The sequence below is a fragment of the Oryzias latipes genome, chromosome 2 (assembly GCF_002234675.1).
Source record: "Oryzias latipes chromosome 2, ASM223467v1".
Lineage (NCBI taxonomy): Eukaryota > Metazoa > Chordata > Actinopteri > Beloniformes > Adrianichthyidae > Oryzias > Oryzias latipes.
This window is the reverse complement of record NC_019860.2, coordinates 1,447,652-1,467,032: the sequence shown is the minus strand read 5'-3', so window position 1 is coordinate 1,467,032 and position 19,381 is coordinate 1,447,652. Positions and strand designations below refer to the sequence as shown.

The 19,381-nt window shown below is 45.0% G+C and overlaps 1 protein-coding gene and 1 long non-coding RNA gene across 2 annotated transcripts in view; one reads left to right on the top strand and one right to left on the bottom strand.

The window, feature by feature from the left end:
• The window catches only part of LOC111946429 (NACHT, LRR and PYD domains-containing protein 12-like), a 77,053-nt gene that overhangs the window by 25,058 nt on the left and 32,614 nt on the right, over positions 1-19,381 (top strand). The gene's annotated exons all lie outside the window — the stretch shown is intronic.
• LOC111948459 lies at positions 10,067-18,145 on the bottom strand. Its single transcript, XR_002874478.1, has 2 exons — positions 15,948-18,145; positions 10,067-14,372 (listed from the first exon to the last, which is right to left on the bottom strand). It is a non-coding gene; the product is annotated as an uncharacterized LOC111948459 (long non-coding RNA).

The following is a 19,381-nucleotide window of genomic DNA, read 5'->3' as shown; positions in this document are numbered from 1 at the left end:
TCTAAACGTGTGTCTGAGCACAGCTCGGATCGTCAGCACACACAGCGGTTTGAGCTTCAAAGCAGAAATGTCGCTCAGTCCTTAGAAAACATTCAATCAATCACGCGGATTTGTGTTTCCAGTCGTGTCCCGACTAAATAAAGGCTGATGTTATTCACAGGATGCAGCGCCACCCAAAGCTAATGTTGTTAGCCCGTGTTAGCATACTGCTAATCCTGGCTACGTTCAGAAAAAGCACTGACCACACGGATTAAAATTCAAATGATGAGCGAACAGGTGTTTCATAATAACCGTAACATTATTAAAAGCACGTTTAGAAGATCATCTCGTATTTTACCGAGCTGACATGTCAATGCATATAGCCGCTCGGCGCTGTTATCGTTTTGTATTGAATTGTTACCTTCAATAAAGTTTAGAAAAAAAGCCGCTCGGCGGAAGTTGTATCCTCTTCCGGTTTTCAAACTGCGCGTGTGCGAATGATTTATTCCGACCGAAATTGTGACCTTAGTGGACGTTTTTATATTCTGAAAACATTTTTCTGGGCCCATGTACACGGTTGGATTCTAATCCGACCATTGATCCCATCAGGATATTTTGTACATGTAACCGCGGCTTATGGTGTCGACGCGCAACGTGGCGGGGGCGTGGCATCACGATGGTGGTCTCTCCATCGGGATGTCAGTCACCCATCACGATGGACGATGATATCGTCCATCGGCACAACCCTACGTGGAACCACAGGGATTCAAACCCTCATCATTCAAGGCTGCAGAGACTTGATTTACTGTTTGTTGTCTTCATTCAGGATCTCCTGCTGTTTGTCGTGATAACGTCCAATCTGGTCTGAAGAAGAAGTTCCAGTGTGTGTTTGAGGGAATCACTAAAGCAGGAAACCCAACCCTTCTGAATGAGATCTACACAGAGCTCTTCATCACAGAGGGAGGAAGAGGAGAGCTGAATGAAGAACATGAGGTCAGACAGATTGAAGCAGCATCCAGGAAAGCAGACAGAGCAGAAACAAGCATCAGACAAGAAGAGCTCTTCCAACTCCCAGCTGGAAGACCAGAACCAATCAGAACCGTGATGACTAAGGGAGTGGCTGGCATCGGGAAAACAGTCTTAACACAGAAGTTCACTCTGGACTGGGCTGAAGGCAAAGCCCACCAGAACCTCCACTTCACATTTCCATTCACTTTCAGAGAGCTGAATGTGCTGAAAGAGGAGAAGTTCAGCTTGGTGGAACTTGTTCATCACTTCTTCCCTGAAACCAAACAAGCAGGAATCTGCAGCTTTGAAGACTTCCAGGTCCTCTTCATCTTTGATGGTCTGGATGAGTGTCGGCTTCCTCTGGACTTCCACAAGACTCGGATCCTAAAGGACCCTAGAAAGTCCACCTCAGTGGCTGATCTGCTGACAAACCTCATCAGGGGGAACCTGCTTCCCTCTGCTCGCCTCTGGATAACCACACGACCTGCAGCAGCCAATCAGATCCCTGCTGAGTGTGTTGACATGGTGACAGAGGTCAGAGGGTTCAATGATCCACAGAAGGAGGAGTACTTCAGGAAGAGGTTCAGAGATGAAGAGCAGGCCAGCAGGATCATCTCCCACATCCAGAGATCCCGAAGCCTCCACATCATGTGCCACATCCCAGTCTTCTGCTGGATCACTGCTACAGTTCTGGAGGATCTGCTGAAGAGCAGAGAGGGAGGAGAGCTGCCCAAGAGCCTGACTGAGATGTACATCCACTTCCTGGTGGTCCAGGCCAAAGTCAGGAAGGTCAAGTATGATAGAGGAGCTGAGGCAGATCCTCACTGGAGTCCAGAGACCAGGAAGATGATGGAGTCTCTTGGAAAACTGGCTTTTGAGCAGCTGCAGAAAGGAAACCTGATCTTCTATGAATCCGACCTGACAGAGTGTGGCATCGATATCAGATCAGCCTCAGTGTACTCAGGAGTGTTCACACAGGTCTTTAGAGAGGAGAGAGGCCTGTACCAGGACAAGGTCTTCTGCTTCATCCATCTGAGTGTTCAGGAGTTTCTGGCTGCTCTTCATGTCCACCTGACCTTCATCACCTCCAAACTCAACCTCATGGAGGAAGAACAATCACAGATCTCTCAGCCTGAACAGAGAAGTCCAGTCCAGTTGTACCAGAGTGCTGTGGAGAAGGCCTTACAGAGTCCAAACGGACACCTGGACTTGTTCCTCCGCTTCCTCCTGGGTCTTTCACTGCAGACCAATCAGAGTCTCCTACGAGGTCTGCTGACTCAGACAGGAAGTAGCTCACAGACCAATCAGAAAACAGTCCAGTTCATCAAGGAGAAGATCAGTGAGGATCTGCCTGCAGAGAAAAGCATCAACCTGTTCCACTGTCTGAATGAACTGAATGATGGTTCTCTAGTGGAGGAGATCCAACAGGTCCTGAGGTCAGGATGTCTCTCCACAGAGAAACTGTCTCCTGCTCAGTGGTCTGCTCTGGTCTTCATCTTACTGTCATCAGAAGAAGATCTGAAAGAGTTTGACCTGCAGAAATACTCTGGTTCAGAGGAGGCTCTACTGAGGCTGCTGCCAGTGATCAAAGCCTCCAACAAAGCTCTGTAAGAACTCTCAGGAAAATCACCTTCAGTCAACAAATGAATCTGAGTGGAAACATGAAAGATTCAATAACTGCTGTCTGTCTTTGTTTTCTTCAGACTGAGAAGCTGTTTCCTGTCAGAGAGAAGCTTTGAAGCTCTGTCCTCAGTTCTCAGCTCTCAGTCCTCCAGACTCAGGGTTCTGGACCTGAGTAACAACAACCTACAGGATTCAGAAGTGAAGCTACTGTCAGCTGGACTGGAGAGTCCAGACTGTAAACTGGAGACTCTCAGGTCAGTTTCATTTAAATGTTGATTCTCTAAAAGAAATTCTGTCTGTTTTTCTCTGATTTAGTAGAAAGTATCATATAGAAGTCACTGAAAAAGAAACAGCAGTAGGTAGAAAAAACATCAGTTCAATTCAAAACCCCATATTGGTGTAATCTCATTACCTTTTTTCTTGGATGTTTTTCCAAACCAGACTGTCATGGTGCTTTTATTGCTTGTAATATTAAATGTTTTTACTTTTTCCTTAGTTTGCTGATTATAGTTATTAACATTTTCCATAAATGAACAGCGTCATTTAAAAAAAAAAAACTTTTTCACATTAACATATGTCAGAACAGAAAGAAAATCTGGGTTTAATCTGACCTTGGTTATTCTTCCATAAACTGAACTCATAACTTCATAAATATCAGCGGCTGGAACGCCAAAAACATGACCAAAAACCCAGCCATGATGTCATGTAAGCAACAGCTTGCAGATCAGCTTTGAACTTTTCCCACTAACGCGGCACATTCATCTTCCATCAAGACACTCATTTCACCCTACCCAGTAGCGGTTTTAGGCACGGGCCATACGGGCGATCGCCCGGGGCGGAAAAATGACGGAGGGGCGGCGCCAGCGGCTCAGCCCTTGTAAAATACTTTGTGCAGCACTATTGGTTTTTTTATATCACAGAGTTTGTAACAGCCTGAAACCTGGTGGCGCCCCCGCCCCGCCCTGCGCTCCCTCCTGTCTTTGAGAAGTAGACGCAAATGTGTGAGAAGGAGAAGGGAGGGGGCGCGGGGTGAAGAAGGAGAAGGGAGGGGGCGCGGGGTGAAGGGTGCAGGTTGAGAGGCGAGCACGGAGCGCAAAACGCATGCGCAAACCTGGCTGGATCTTCTTCCAGGGGGGCGACGGTCACAGGCCAGGGCTCAGTGCTTGATGAAAAAATAAAAACTGTGCCGCCATGTAGCGAATTGGCGCCCCTGAGTGCAGCTGCACGCGCTCCCGCTGTAAATGTGTGACGAGGGGGGGGGGGCGCTTCGGGTATAAAAAAGGTATAAAAAATCATGTTTTTTTTGTTATTTTTGTGTGAAATGCCCAAATAAAAAATGGGAAAACAAAACAATGTTTTCACTAAGGTGACAGTTGGTTTAGTCGACAGACTTGATGCCTTTGTGAGGACATTTATGCTAAATGCAAAAACATCTGAAATATGAAGAAAAAAGGTCAAAGCTGGTGCCCAATTTAGAAAGAAAAGAGAAGAAGAGGAGAAAAGAGACAAAGAAAAGGATATTATCGCATAGCTAGATGCACGTTTTCTAAATTCGAATGCTATCTGCCCTCCAACAACAACAACGTTGCAGATGAAAAATCTCTTGTTTGGTCTATCATGACCAAAACTGAAGTAGGCCCAAATATTGCAAATAACGTCATTTTTAAGATTTTCTTCTTAAATGTTTGCTCTGTCTTAACTTGTAACATTAGTTATGATTCGTGTGTCTGTCTGCTCTGCTTATCACAAAGTTTTTGTTGTGTTTTATTGTTGTATATTATCACAATGTTAAATAAGCTGTGATGGTAGCATGCTGCTGCTGCTGCTGCTGCTGCTGCTGCTGCTGCTGCTGCTGCTGCTGCTGCTGCTGCTGCTGCTCTGCTGCTGCTGCTGCTGCTGCTGCTGCTGCTGCTGCTGCTGCTGCTGCTGCTGCAGTTAGCTTTTCAAAACTCCAGTTGATCAAGTCATACCTGAGATCACCAATGTCTCAGGAGCGACTCACTAACCTGCTGTTGTTAGTATCAATCATTCAGGGGGGGGGGCAGATTTCATATGATGACGTTATTGACAAGCTTGCATCAGGAAGGCCACAAAGGTTAGGTTTTAGTTAGTGTTGTCTGTTCTTAGTGCTGCAGTTACATTTATTCTAGTGTATTATTAGTGTGACTTGTAGTTTATAATATTTATTTTAGATTATTTATTTGTGTTTGATTAAATATTTCCTAACTGTATTTTTGCCATGCTGATAGTCTTTTAATTTTTATGTTCCGATAACTGTTATAATGCTGTGCAGAATTATGATAAACATCTTTTTTTTTATATCAATTTCTTAGCTTCAGTTACAATAAATGGACAAAGTGACTCTATTGGGGGGGGGTCTCGCCCGGGGAGTAATTCAGGGTAGAACCGCCACTGATCCTACCAGTCATCAGCAACAATTAAAAAAAAGAGGATTTTCATTTTACCACAGCAAACTTAGTTTATTTTTCCCCGTCTCAATCATTAGGGAGACCATGCGGCTGCAGGCGGGGAAGGGGGGGGGGGGGGGGGGGGGGGTGTTGAGATGAAGGCAAACGCTGAGCTGCAGCGAGATGGAACTAGAACAGGAAGTTGTCCTTAACATTTAATTTAGTTTTAATATTCCTCTCCCCCTTAGTATGATCTGTGTTGTTATATCTTTTATATTTATTTTAATGTTTTGTAATGTATGTAGCCTTTTTTTAATCAATAAGTATTTAAGATTATTTAAATTGATCACTCAACTACAAAAACCCTCAGGACACCGTTTCCCATAATGCATTGTTTTATAGTCATGCAGTCAATGCAGTCAGCGCAGTACTTAAATTTCCAGCTGCGTTCGCCATGCTCCCGCGCCATTCTCCTGATATTTTTGTGATGATTGACAGGTGATGTTGGAGCAAAAACATACGTCACACACCAGGTGATGTGAGCAGCGTTGCGTACGGTGGCCCAGAAGGGTCAAAACACAACACATTAACTTTACACACAACATATTAACTTTATACACAACACATTAACTTAACACACAACACATTAACTCACAACACAACACATTAACTCACAACACATTAACTCACAACACAACACATTAACTCACAACACAACACATTAACTCACAACACAACACAATAACTCACAACACAACACATTAACTCACAACACAACACAATAACTCACAACACATTAACTCACAACACAACACATTAACTCACAACGGAAGTAAAGCTGCAATGGAAGTGCTTTTATTCTGAAATTTCCACTGGGCTGAGTGGCTAACTGCCTAACAGAAAGTAACGTCACAGTGAGCTGTGGAGGGAGCATGTTTCTTCTACAAGAGAAGCTACACAATGTTAACGCACACTCCTCCTCCGCGCTGCACTCACACCCCTCTCTGTCGCTGCACGTGCTCCGCTCCTCTCCGTTCTTCAGGCCCCTCCTCTCACACTCACTTGGTCCCCAACACCCCCCACCCACCCAGTCCCTACACGTGCTCCTCTCCTTTCTTCCGCTCCCTCTTCCTCTTCCTCTCACACACGCACGCGGTCCCCAACACTTGACACGACAAATGTGGAGAGATCGCACTGTCAGGCTTTAATGAACACAATTTCTAAGAGGCGGGGCGTTGCACTCCCCCAACAACAGGTTAGATGACAGAGCCCGGTCCATTAAGCTCTGCCGTTCACGAGCTTCAGTAGAACTCCAAAAGCCACACTGCCTAACGTAGGCCGCTATTATATATTCATGATCGGGAAAAAACCCGCTGAACCGACCTTAAAACCGCCCAAATTATGCATTTTTGACCGCAAATACACACCCAAAACCGCCCAATCTGGCAACGCTGCTGCTAGCTTCTCTTGTAGAATATCATGCTCCCTCCACAGCTCACTGTGACATTTCTGTTAGGCAGTTAGCCACTCAGCCCAGTGGAAATTTCAGAATAAAAGCACTTCCATTGCAGCTTTACTTCCTTTGTGAGTTAATGTGTTGTGTGTAAAGTTAATGTGTTGTGTGTAAAGTTAATGTGTTGTGTGTAAAGTTAATGTGTTGTGACCCTTCTGGGCCACCGTAGTTGCGTCCACCTGGGTGATCTCAAAAACGCTTATTGTGCATCTTGTCTGCACTTATTTATTATCGTAAACATGAATTTCCATCAGTTTTTGAGCCTTTCACGGGGAGCGGATGAGGTAGTACCCAGGTGCAGAGAAGGAGAGGAGGAGAGGACGCTGCAGAGGAACGGGGGCTTTAATAAACAAAACTAAAGACACTAAACCAAAAACCACTGCATACGGCAGGCTAGAAACTTGAAACAGGGAGAGCAGACTTACATATTATGGACCAGCACAGGAGGAAGGGAATGACAAGACTTAAATACATACAGACAAACGAGACACAGGTGGAAACACTCAGGAAGGATGGGGACCAAAGTAAAACTCAAAAATACAACAAACCAGGAAACACTACAAAGTAAAATAGGAAGTTAACTCAAAACATCACAGAACCAAAAACAACTTTAACACAAAAGCAGAAAAACCTAAAACCATGACATAACCCCCCCCTCAAGGAACCGCACCGAGGTTCCACAACTAAGCCCGCGAGGAGGGGGTCCAGAGAACGAACTGCCATGGGCAGCAGAGTTCGGAGGACGACCGGCAGGGCGTTCGGTCCGGCGAGGCGGGTCCGGGGGACGGCCGGGAGGCCGTTCAGTCCGGCGAGGCGGGTCCGGGGGACGGCCGGGAGGCCGTTCAGTCCGGCGAGGCGGGTCCGGGGGACGGCCGGGAGGCCGTTCAGTCCGGCGAGGCGGGTCCGACCAGCAAACGGCTGGTGGCTCGGGTTCACAGTCTGGAGCTGGCGGCTCGGACTCCGCGGCGGGGGGCTCGGGGTCCGCAGCCGGGGGCTCGGCAGGAGCTGGGGGCTCGGGGTCCGCGGCAGGGGGCTTGGGCTCGGGGTCCGCAACAGGAGCTGGGGGCTCGGGCCAGACGTCCGGTGCTGGGGGCTCGGGCCAGACGTCCGGTGCTGGGGGCTCGGGCCAGACGTCCGGTGCTGGGGGCTCGGGCCAGACGTCCGGTGCTGGGGGCTCGGGCCAGACGTCCGGTGCTGGGGGCTCGGGCCAGACGTCCGGTGCTGGGGGCTCGGGGTCCGCGGCAGGCGGCTGGGGCTCGGGGTCCGCGGCAGGCGGCTGGGGCTCGGGGTCCGCGGCAGGCGGCTGGGGCTCGGGGTCCGCGGCAGGCGGCTGGGGCTCGGGGTCCGCGGCAGGCGGCTGGGGCTCGGGGTCCGCGGCAGGCGGCTCGGGTTCGGGGTCCGCGGCAGGCGGCTGGGGCTCGGGGTCCGCGGCAGGCGGCTGGGGCTCGGGGTCCGCGGCAGGCGGCTGGGGCTCGGGGTCCGCGGCAGGCGGCTGGGGCTCGGGGTCCGCGGCAGGCGGCTCGGGTTCGGGGTCCGCGGCAGGCGGCTCGGGTTCGGGGTCCGCGGAAGGGGTGGCCGGAACCGGTCGTGGACGGTCCGACACCCTCCTCGGAGCAGGAACTGGAGGAGTTGCGTCCAGCAACCTCCTCGGAGCCGGAACGGGTCGTGGTGGGTCCGGCTCCCTCCTGGACGCAGGACCGGGTTGGAACGCCTCCAGTTCCACCTCCGGAAGGCCCGTGGCTGGAGAATGTCCAGCTCCATCCAGGAGTCAGGGGAGGGCTTACGGTGAAGACGGCGGCGGCTGCGACGACGGCCGCCTCTCACGGCCAGACGACTCCCATCGAAAAAATAGGAGGGGATCAGGGACCATTCAGGGGTCCACCAGAGACAGGTCCCCTCTGCTGGGTACAGATTAGGCTGGTCCATAATGTCACGGGGAGCGGATGAGGGAGTACCCAGGTGCAGAGAAGGAGAGGAGGAGAGGAGGCAGGAGGTTGCAGAGGAACGGGGGCTTTAATAAACAAAACTAAAGACACAAAACCAAAAACCACTGCATACGGCAGGCTAGAAACTTGAAACACTAATCACTCGAAACTCGAAACAGGGAGAGCAGACTTACATATTATGGACCAGCACAGGAGGAAGGGAATGAAAAGACTTAAATACATACAGACAAACGAGACACAGGTGGAAACACTCAGGAAGGATGGGGACCAAAGTAAAACTCAAAAATACAACAAACCAGGAAACACTACAAAGTAAAACAGGAAGTTAACTCAAAACATCACAGAACCAAAAACAACTTTAACACAAAAGCAGAAAAACCTAAAACCATGACATTTCTTTGATCTCAGGAATGGATTGTTCTGATCTCCAATGAGCAGCGCCCGTTCTTTTATTAATAATGATAATAATAATAATTGATACTTTATTTATCCCACAATGGGGAAATTGTTCTCCGCATTTTGACCAATCCCTTGGGGGAGCGGTGAGCTGTACACTAACCGTGCTGGGGGAGCGACAGCTGGCTGGGGAGAGCGGGAATACATCCGCCAACCCTTCCGTTATTCGACAACCTGCTCTACCACCTGAGCTAAACTGCCGCCCACAGACATGTAATTATTATTTAATTAAATAATAACATTTTATTATATTATTAAATGTAATTATTTAACCACAGTTTGAATTCAGTATGAAAATATGGGAGTGAATGACCGGCTGCTCTACAATAACTTGTGACCAGGGTTTCAATGTGCAAAAAGTCATAAGAAAGAAAATGGTTACTGAATTTTGTTTCTCCTTTACTGATTTGTGTTTTAAAGAGTAAACTTAATAAGAAGCAAACATGGCTGATAAAGCCCCCCTTAGGGTCTTATGTGTGCACATGGCTGCCTCCAGATGATCCATGTCTGTATTTAATCATAAGTCTGAAAATCTTCTTGTACTGCATGTTCTTGTATTTCTCATAGAACAGGTTCCTCTTTGCTAGCTGCTGTATTCATGTCTCTTTTGAGAGAGACAGCAACAGAAGCCCAAGAAAGCAGAGAGCTTGGAAAATAAAATTCAGAATTCCCCCAAAAGTATCTTCTAGAGGAGGGGTTGGAAACCTGAACCTCTCAAAGAGCCATTTGGATCAGTTTCCCACAGAAATTAAGGCACAGGGAGCCGCAACACTAGGTGTGTTAGAAAAATTGTTTCGCCGATATATCATGATAGTTCATTTAGTACTTATATTGATGGAAATTTAATTGTTTATGTGACGTTTCCTTTGGTCTTTTGTCCATTTTCCACAACCTTGAACAGACTTTTCTGTCTGTCAAACACCCAGAGTTAAGATGAGTGAGATGATGGAAACATATTCACTTTGATACAGACTCCTTTCTATTTATTTATTTAAATCCAGTAAAACCCAAAAATGTAAAAATTTTGTGGATGACAACAATTTTTATTAGTGTAGGAAAATATCTTTCGCTCTGAGATTTTTCCACGCATGTTCTATTAGTCGGGAGAGATATAAGACCAAGATTCAGCCGGATAAAGTCACAGAAGGTTTATTCCCTAACAAAAGTTCTAAGACAGAATTAAAACAGATCTGGGTCCTCATTTTAGAAGGCCTTCAAAACGCAAGAAGTTACAGGCGTTTTACATGAAAGACCACAAGACAGAAGAAGACAATAAAATTATGCTCTGCTCAGACTTTTAAAGACAATTCGGGTTTCCCTCCTCCTGCGGAAAACATGACGTCGAATCTCCGCCCTGGAACACTTGCATTGGCTGATCGATGATCCGTCTCTTCCTTCAGCCAATCGTAGAGGGTCATTCTCCGTGACCAGTTCCTCTCCTCAGGGAATGACTTCAAAGGGACACCTAGTGTTGCAGTAAACTCCGTCCCTTCCTGTCCACAACAAATCAGATTGACAGCAGGAAATCCATGGAGGTTCTGGGTCAAAGTTCAGTCTTTTGTTCTTCTTGAGAACTGGACATCCAGAGCGGTTCTCACAGACATACTCTATTCTTCAGGTGGTTTAGATTAGAGTGCTGGCTCCATTTCTGCTGGCCAGTGCCCGAGAGGTCAGCATCCCCCTCCTCTGTAGGGGAATGAGTGACAGCTGCTGTCCATAGGTCACATCTCAGGAATGTGAGGTCAGGATGCACAAAGTTAAAGCACACACTTAAGCTATGGAATAAACTTCAAGTGATATATGTAAAACAGAAAACGTAATAAAATAAGACAGAGAAACCCTTCTAAAGTGAGGACCAAAAATATAATTTCCTTCAGTTCCCTCTCTTGGCCTCATGAAGTGAGGCCACACAAAAATAAAAACACATTATCACATTACACAATCAAAACATATCAGCCTACATTCAGACAGAAGCATTCTTGTATATTATAGTATAAAAAGTATAAAAATATAAAAAGAGAGCAAAGACAATCAAAATAACACTTCCTGTAAGAAAAGAACACCTGGAATTAAGGGGAGAAATTGAGACATATTAAGGCAGAATCAAAAATCACACAGGCAACGAAAGAGTAAAAATAGAAATGTTAAACATGACATCAAGCCTAATTCAGAAAATTTCTTCCATGTCCTCCATGGTGGTCCCATCGGAGAAGCTGCAATTCATATGGCCCACATAAATAAGAATAGCAATATTCTTAGTTAATATTCTTAGTTTGTTAGTTAGTTAGTATTGCAACAAAATCCAAAAAGTCATTCAGGGCCTTAACCACTCGTGTCCTCCTCCTGCATGTCCCACAAGCTCTGGCAAGCTTGGACCTGGCCTCCTATGGACTTCTGAATAAGCCTGGTAATTATTCAATCTGACACATTTAATACAACAGAACGGCTGCAAAAGAGCTTGGGGTGTCTCCCCAAGATGAGTCTGCTGTGGATCTAAATATTGATTAGGGTTAGGGTCAGAAACTTAAAAAATAAAACAAGAACAAAAGACAATAATAAAATAAAACAATGACAAAACAAGACAAGAATAAAAATGCACAGAAGAGATGTGATGGAAATGTCCACCACTTTGTCCTCTCCATAGTCTGCTTCTCCTCGTGCCGTTTTCATGAAAAACATAGGTGGGAGTATGCAAATTCAAGATAAAGACAAGTTTATTAGGGGCTGTCGTCTAATGACCCATGTGGTGGATTCTAACTCCACCAGCATTACTTATCACCTCAGGACAGTGTGGTAAAACCCCTTCATCCTCGCTGTGGATGAGATAACCAGATGAACAGACACACAAAGCTCTAAAAAGGTAAAAAGGTCTATCAAAATTAACATTTAAACCTTCTTTCTAAACAAATACATTCAAACGATGATAATTGAAACAAAGATAATTGAAACCATGATAATACTAAAACAATTTCCTGCAACGAATCATGAATACCTCCTTTCCACCCTCTCTTGGCCTGGGGGGAACCCCAGGACACTAGTTGGGTGAAACCATGCAGATCTAAACAAAGATAAGGCATAAATACACAAACTAGAGCAATTGAAAGTAAAAATATAGAAACAGTTTTGTGCACCGGTAAGGTGAACAAGCGGTTTGTCCACAGTCCTATGGAAGGCAAGATAACAACAGAAAGAAATGGAACCACGTATTGTCGTGGCCTTACTGCCATAAGGTTAGTCACACCCTCGTCATTTATCATCAACCTCAAGGGGTCCATGTGTTTCACAAAACAAAGAAGTGTCCACTACAACCACAAGAAAACCAACATGTCCAAACTATGTCCAGATGTTTATGCTGCAAATTAGACATTCTACGCTCTATATACAGTGAAAAACCTGTGCTAAAAACAGTTCTGCCTAAAAATGAGACTTCCCTTCTGCTAAAGTGCAAATTCCTGTTGCATTTCAAAACTCAAACATACAATTGCAACAAGATCTTTTACTACTCACAGGCAGGTTTCAACAGTCGGAGCTGCTAGCTGCTACCCTCTAGTAGCACAATATCCTGTCAGAGAGACTGCAAACAGTGACTGAAAATGCCAGGAAATTTTATTAACACCTATGTACTAAAATGCGAATAACTGTCCGCTATTTTCACGTAATGGAATGCAAAAATAAGGGTTTGCTAAATCAATGGCAGTGAACAACACACATTGTTGAGCTAAAGTTGACAACATGCAATATGGATCAGGAACGGGTAGAACTAGAGTAATAGTGACATAATTAACAGTCCTTAAATCATATGCTATGCAATAAATTTTACCATCTGCTTTCAAGACCAGTCTAAAAGAAGTACTACGAAGAATGTGAATGCTACACCAGAGTTCCACAAACCAGTCTAAGTTTCCTTCATCCCTCCATCAGCTTCCTGCACCAGCATTACTGAAATCTAAAAACTTGTGCTCCTGCAATTACCTGAAGCACCACTAGGGAAGCGTGGAACATGAACCAACATCAAATGAACCTGTGGAGCATGAAGCATCAGAGAGCGTGTTTAACAGCACCTCTGCATCTTCATGAGCTGTCTTCTGTCTGCCACGATGTTTGTCAATACAGAAATGGTCCAGAACTCAGGAATTTGTCGTTGGATGAACGGTTAACCTGTACATTTTTATTGAGGGAAGAAAGTGAACACCTGAAAAACACAATTCTACCAATGTGTTGTTCATGCCCCACTTAGTCATAGGACTGAGTTGCAGAGCCTCATGACCAGGGGGGTGCTAATCCTATGTGGGATACAGCTGTGTCTGACAGCTAGTATCATTGCATTTGTGAGTGTATGAATGCACAATAAGCTGCTCGCCCTCAGGGCTAATATATGTCAGTGTAGTTCAAATGCCACGTGTGGCCTTCTACCTGCTGAAATATTACCGTGTACTGTCAATCCTAGAGTGTACAGGTCAGACCATTCGGAGGCGGAAATAGAGCTTTGAGGACAGGAGTCATGGCTTTCACGCCTGAAACCCATGAAACCACCTGGCGTTTCAGGGCCCTCTGGTTGTCTGCAGTGGGGGTTGGCTGTGGGGTCTGGCATGGCATCCAGTCTGCTGGCTCCTGTTTTTGACAAGACTGTCCCGTCCCAACAGATTCACAGGCGTGTTTAGTGAATGCATACATGAATGTTCCACCATCTGGTCAAAAGTCAGTCGGATGGTCTTTTGCAGGTTTTGAGGAGTCATTTGTTCATTTGTCAGAGCAGGTAGTGTCCACTAGAGTCATCAGTGGTTACCTCTCATCTTGGAAAAGACAATGGCTCCTGCATCATCAAGTGGTATTGTCCGACTTGCCCTGTGGTCCTCGCCACGGTGGAGGAGGGGCTTGGGGTGGTCGTGGGTACTGTTCATTTTTCCTCCAGACCCTCTGCCTCTGGGTCTGTGCATTCTGCTGTTGGGTACCTCGTTGTGGGCTATCACATGCCCAAGGGTTTGGAGTGCCACAGATGCCATTTCCAGATGCTGCTAGGGTCTCCTGGGTGGCTCACGTGTCCCAGGGTTTTCACCATGTTCTCCTGTCCCCGACTTACGAATGGCTGAGCATAACACGTCGCTTCTGCTGTCTCTGAGGGCATCAAAACTCAAAATTCATGTTATTATTTTTAAACACCATTTATCATGTGTGGATTTTTCAGCTGCTCAACTCCTCCCTTTCTCCTTTCTATTACCTGCAAATGTGCAGTAATACTTTACATGATTGAAGTAGTTATCTTAACCTCAGGGTCAGTCACCTCTGACTCGGCCCCCTTCTGGCTAACTGAGGTCCTTTTGGGGGAGGTGTGAGCATCTGCTCATGCTCTTGTATCCCTTAGGCAGAAGAATGTTCTGCATAAAGATTTATGAGGGTTAAGGAGGGGTCTGGACTTCACTCTTATCTGGGCTGCCTTTCCTGCAAACATAAAGTCATGTGCTTCTAAAGACAAAAATTTAGAAAAATCATTAGTGTCCTGTTCAGGTTAAATGCCAACACCGTGGCTGCAAAAGTCAGTTGATCAGCGATAAAAGCCTATTCAAGAAAAAATCCCTAAATCTGTCTGTGACCAATATAACGGGTGCGGAGCAAAATGTTCAAAAAATACACTTTCTTAGACACATTCTAACAGCTATTTATTCAGTTCTTTATCAAAAAAGCAAGATCAATTGAGCATTACAGTTTAACATTAACACCCTTAGTTTGACTTGTCCTGAAGGGCTTGCTGGTCCTAATAAGAATCTAGATAATCGCTAAAAATAACAATCTGACCAATCCAAACTTTTCCTTAAAGCTGCAGAACCTACAATTGCTAAAATACAGTAACATCTTTATCTTTCAAACTTGAATGCAAACCAAAACTGAGTGCCTCTTAGTACTAACCACCACAGTTCATACTGTGGCAGCTGATCGCAAAAATTCTACAAAGTGTAAATGTTCTAACACACAAAATGTCCTTTATACTACAGCACTTTTACGACCTGCAGATCATCCTACCATCCTACATGCCACAGATGGGAACTGCTTACAGAGGGGAAAAAAGGGGAGGTGTTACATGGGGGGGTCATCATGTCGTGTAATTACTTCTTTTTCCTGCTAACAATTAAAACACTTCTCTTACACTGTCATAGAAGGCCTTTTTTGTTCAATGCTGTTGCTGAGCACTGTCCATGTTCTATATACAAAATTGTACACCTTTCATTCTGATCATCATGGGGATTAGGAATTCCAATTAGTGTAAAATGAATGTTACAACATTAGGTAATGGTTAAACCTCCTCAAATAGTTTTGGGTGGAGCTGCACTCTCCCATCAACCTCTGCTCTTTGTCACCTAGAAGATGACAGCACCAACCTCTTTCTGTGAAAAATCAACTGCTTAAACCTTTCTATTCTCCTAATTCTCTATTCAGTTTTCCTTATTTAATCAAAAAACACAATTCACACTCTAAACTACAACAGGTTTGTTAAAACACAGACAATCAAGACGCAGACAAGAATTTCTAACAATTTTCTCAAAACCAAACCAAAAGACAAAACAAATTAGGTACCTTACACACAAAAAATAAACCATTTCACTGAAATGAATCTTTTCTAACTAGTGTTAATATTTCCCCTTCTCTTTTCTCATCTTTCTCTTATAACAATTTTCAAATATGCTTGATTCTGATTCAAACGAACAAAACCGCCAGTCATGTGCTTTACATTCAAACATTCACAGCTGTACACTTCACAAAAATCCTAACGATCTGGGAAATATCAAAACAAACATACAAACAAAATCAAACATTGCAAAAATTCTGTTTTAAGGGAGTCTGAGTCTAAAAGAACCAAATGCTTATAACTAATTTCAATAAAACGTCTTTGAGCAAAACTGAACTAAATCTTGGTAATTAGGAAATACAAATAAATGAGAGAAAGATATTCAAAATACAAAAACCGAAATAATTGCAAAATTATTTTACACAAAATGTTTTAGACCGATGCTACCTTACCATGTTTTTGAAAAGATTTGGGGAACCTCCCGAGAAAGTAGTTTTCGTTCGACCAGAGACGGCTGCTGCATGCAGTCATCTCCTCGCCGTGGTGACAGAGGCTTCCGTCGGAGGCGCAGCGCTACTTAAAAACCTTTTTCTGCGAACTGAAAACCCACTGAAATTTGTTTTTAAACGACGTCTTACAACCGAGGTCATGACCACGCTCGATAACGACGATCCCCGCCATGATTTTACCGCAGATTAGATCCCAAACTCTAACTGTAAAAGTTTAGCGTGTTTCGCCATTACGATTTCCGGGGACGCCGGCTCGCCGGCCACGTGGTACTAACAAAGCCAATCATAGCTGCCGACGCAATTTCGGCTAGGACTCCGTCACGCTTACCACGTGGTATAGACGAAACCAATCACAGTCGTTTACACATTCGAAAACAAGTAAAACGTCCCGTCATTAGTCCGTTCGATGTAAACATGATAAGCAAGATGGCTGCGTCCGTAGAGCAGACAATACACAGGGAAATGTGGAAAATACAGTTAAAATTCACAGATTTCAAACACTTTTTCATCCAATTCTTTCCAAAATCTCATACATTCCATTCCATTCATCCACATTCAAGTCATTTTCACCGCTGTTGTCAAGTCAAATCGTCACCGTCGTCCGTCGTCGTATTGTCTGTTCCACCCCAGTCGTATTTTGTCCGGACAAAATGCATCATATACCTCATATTTTCCTTTGATGTTAATTTCGAATCCTTCTTTGGTCACTCTCCATCTAAAAAAATAATTTGTCGAGGCCGCTGCCCCGTTAGTGTCTTCCAAATTACCTAAACGCGCAAAAATTAGTTCCTATACTACACTGTTTTTACGCCTTGGGCGTCTCTCTAGGACAAACAGACGGAACCTTATGTATTTTTAAATACATTACCTCAAACACAACCGATAAACCTAGGATACCTTTTCTGTACTGTTGTTGCACACTAGGTGTCACAAACTAACAGTCAACCATCCCTTTAAAGTTTGGGTCAACTTTTATTTATGTATTTATCTATTTATTTATCTATTTATTTATTTATTTATCTATTTATCTATTTATTTATCTATTTATTTATTTATTTCGGGGGAAGCTCTACCGCCCACTCACTCGAGATCTCGTTCAATTTGAGTTATTCAACTATGAGATAACTTAATCAATATGCAGAATTTTGCAGCAGGCTTCTGCTTACCTGTTTTGTATGCGGCCGCGTGAGAAGTCGACCAAGTGGACGGGAGGAAGCGTGCCCAGACTTTACACTGAAAGTCTCAAAAAATACGAAAAATACGTCACCGGCTCGATCCGTGTTCCGTTCCCCGACTTCACGTTTCGGGTCACCAAGTTTGTAGGAAAATATCTTTCGCTCTGAGATTTTTCCACGCATGTTCTATTAGTCGGGAGAGATATAAGACCAAGATTCAGCCGGATAAAGTCACAGAAGGTTTATTCCCTAACAAAAGTTCTAAGACAGAATTAAAACAGATCTGGGTCCTCATTTTAGAAGGCCTTCAAAACGCAAGAAGTTACAGGCGTTTTACATGAAAGACCACAAGACAGAAGAAGACAATAAAATTATGCTCTGCTCAGACTTTTAAAGACAATTCGGGTTTCCCTCCTCCTGCGGAAAACATGACGTCGAATCTCCGCCCTGGAACACTTGCATTGGCTGATCGATGATCCGTCTCTTCCTTCAGCCAATCGTAGAGGGTCATTCTCCGTGACCAGTTCCTCTCCTCAGGGAATGACTTCAAAGGGACACCTAGTGTTGCAGTAAACTCCGTCCCTTCCTGTCCACAACAAATCAGATTGACAGCAGGAAATCCATGGAGGTTCTGGGTCAAAGTTCAGTCTTTTGTTCTTCTTGAGAACTGGACATCCAGAGCGGTTCTCACAGACATACTCTATTCTTCAGGTGGTTTAGATTAGAGTGCTGGCTCCATTTCTGCTGGCCAGTGCCCGAGAGGTCAGCATCCCCCTCCTCTGTAGGGGAATGAGTGACAGCTGCTGTCCATAGGTCACATCTCAGGAATGTGAGGTCAGGATGCACAAAGTTAAAGCACACACTTAAGCTATGGAATAAACTTCAAGTGATATATGTAAAACAGAAAACGTAATAAAATAAGACAGAGAAACCCTTCTAAAGTGAGGACCAAAAATATAATTTCCTTCATTAGGAAGCAGCTGTTAGTTTGTCTGGAATCATAAGTGGTGAGTCTAAGCCCCTCCCCCCTCCAGTGTGTTAATGATAATAATAATAATGGATTAGATTTATCTGCACTTTTCCAGACACTCAAAGCGCTTACATTGTGTCCATTACTCATTCACTCCTCATTCATACTTGGTGATGGTAGCTACTGTTGTAGCCACAGCTGCCCTGGGGCAGACTGACAGAGGCGTGGCTGCCAGTTCGCGCCTACGGCCCCTCTGACCATCACCGGGATCATTCATACACATTCACACACCAGTGGAGCCACACTCGAGGACAGGAGGGTGGAGTGTCTTGCTCAAGGACACAACGACATTTGGCTGGTGGGAGCAGGGATCGAACCGCCTACCCTTCGATCATTGTACGACCCGCTCCACCGCCTGAGCCACTGTTCTACACAGACAGTGCAGCATACAGTCATCATAGCAGCAAGTTGACAGGATAGTATTGGCGCCCTAACGCAAATTTAATGAATTTTATGGGGAAATGGGCGGTTTTAGTCTAGAAAAAAAAATTTCACCTGGAAATGTCATCTGTCAGTCTGTCATCAGGGCGGGTCCCACCTGACTGAATGGACCAAGTTCCTGGACCTCCAGCTGCATCACTGCTCCTGAACACACTTTTCTGTCTGATTGCAGGTTGAAGAACTGCAGTTTGTCAGAGATCAGCTGTAAAGTTCTGGTCTCAGCTCTGAAGAAAAACCTGTCTAATCTGACAGAACTGGACCTTACCTTAAACTTCCTGCAGGATTCAGGAGTTCTTCATTTGTGTGGTTTTCTGGAGAGTCCAGACTGCAGACTGCAGACTCTAAGGTCAGACTCCATGTTTCAGTTGTGTTCAGATCAACATGATGACAAAGTTGTGTTGACCCACAGTGAGCAGAAATGTCCAGATTCTGATCTGCAGCAGCATCTTCCTGCAGCTGCTTGTTCTCTTCAAAGATCTGCAGAAGAACTTCTTCTTTTCTTCCTGCAGCTGCTTGTTCTCCTCAAAGATCTGCAGAAGAACTTCTTTTCTTCCTGCAGCTGCTTGTTTCAAAGCCATGTGCTGACATTTGTGCTCCACAAAGTTCTGCTTGCAGCCATCAGCTCTTCTTGGTGTCTTTGCTCCAACAGACTCCTTTAAAGCGTGTGCAGAAGAAGCAGCCGTGCACGCTCACATGCACTCTGAGTCATGCTGCTGTGTTTCAGCAGATGC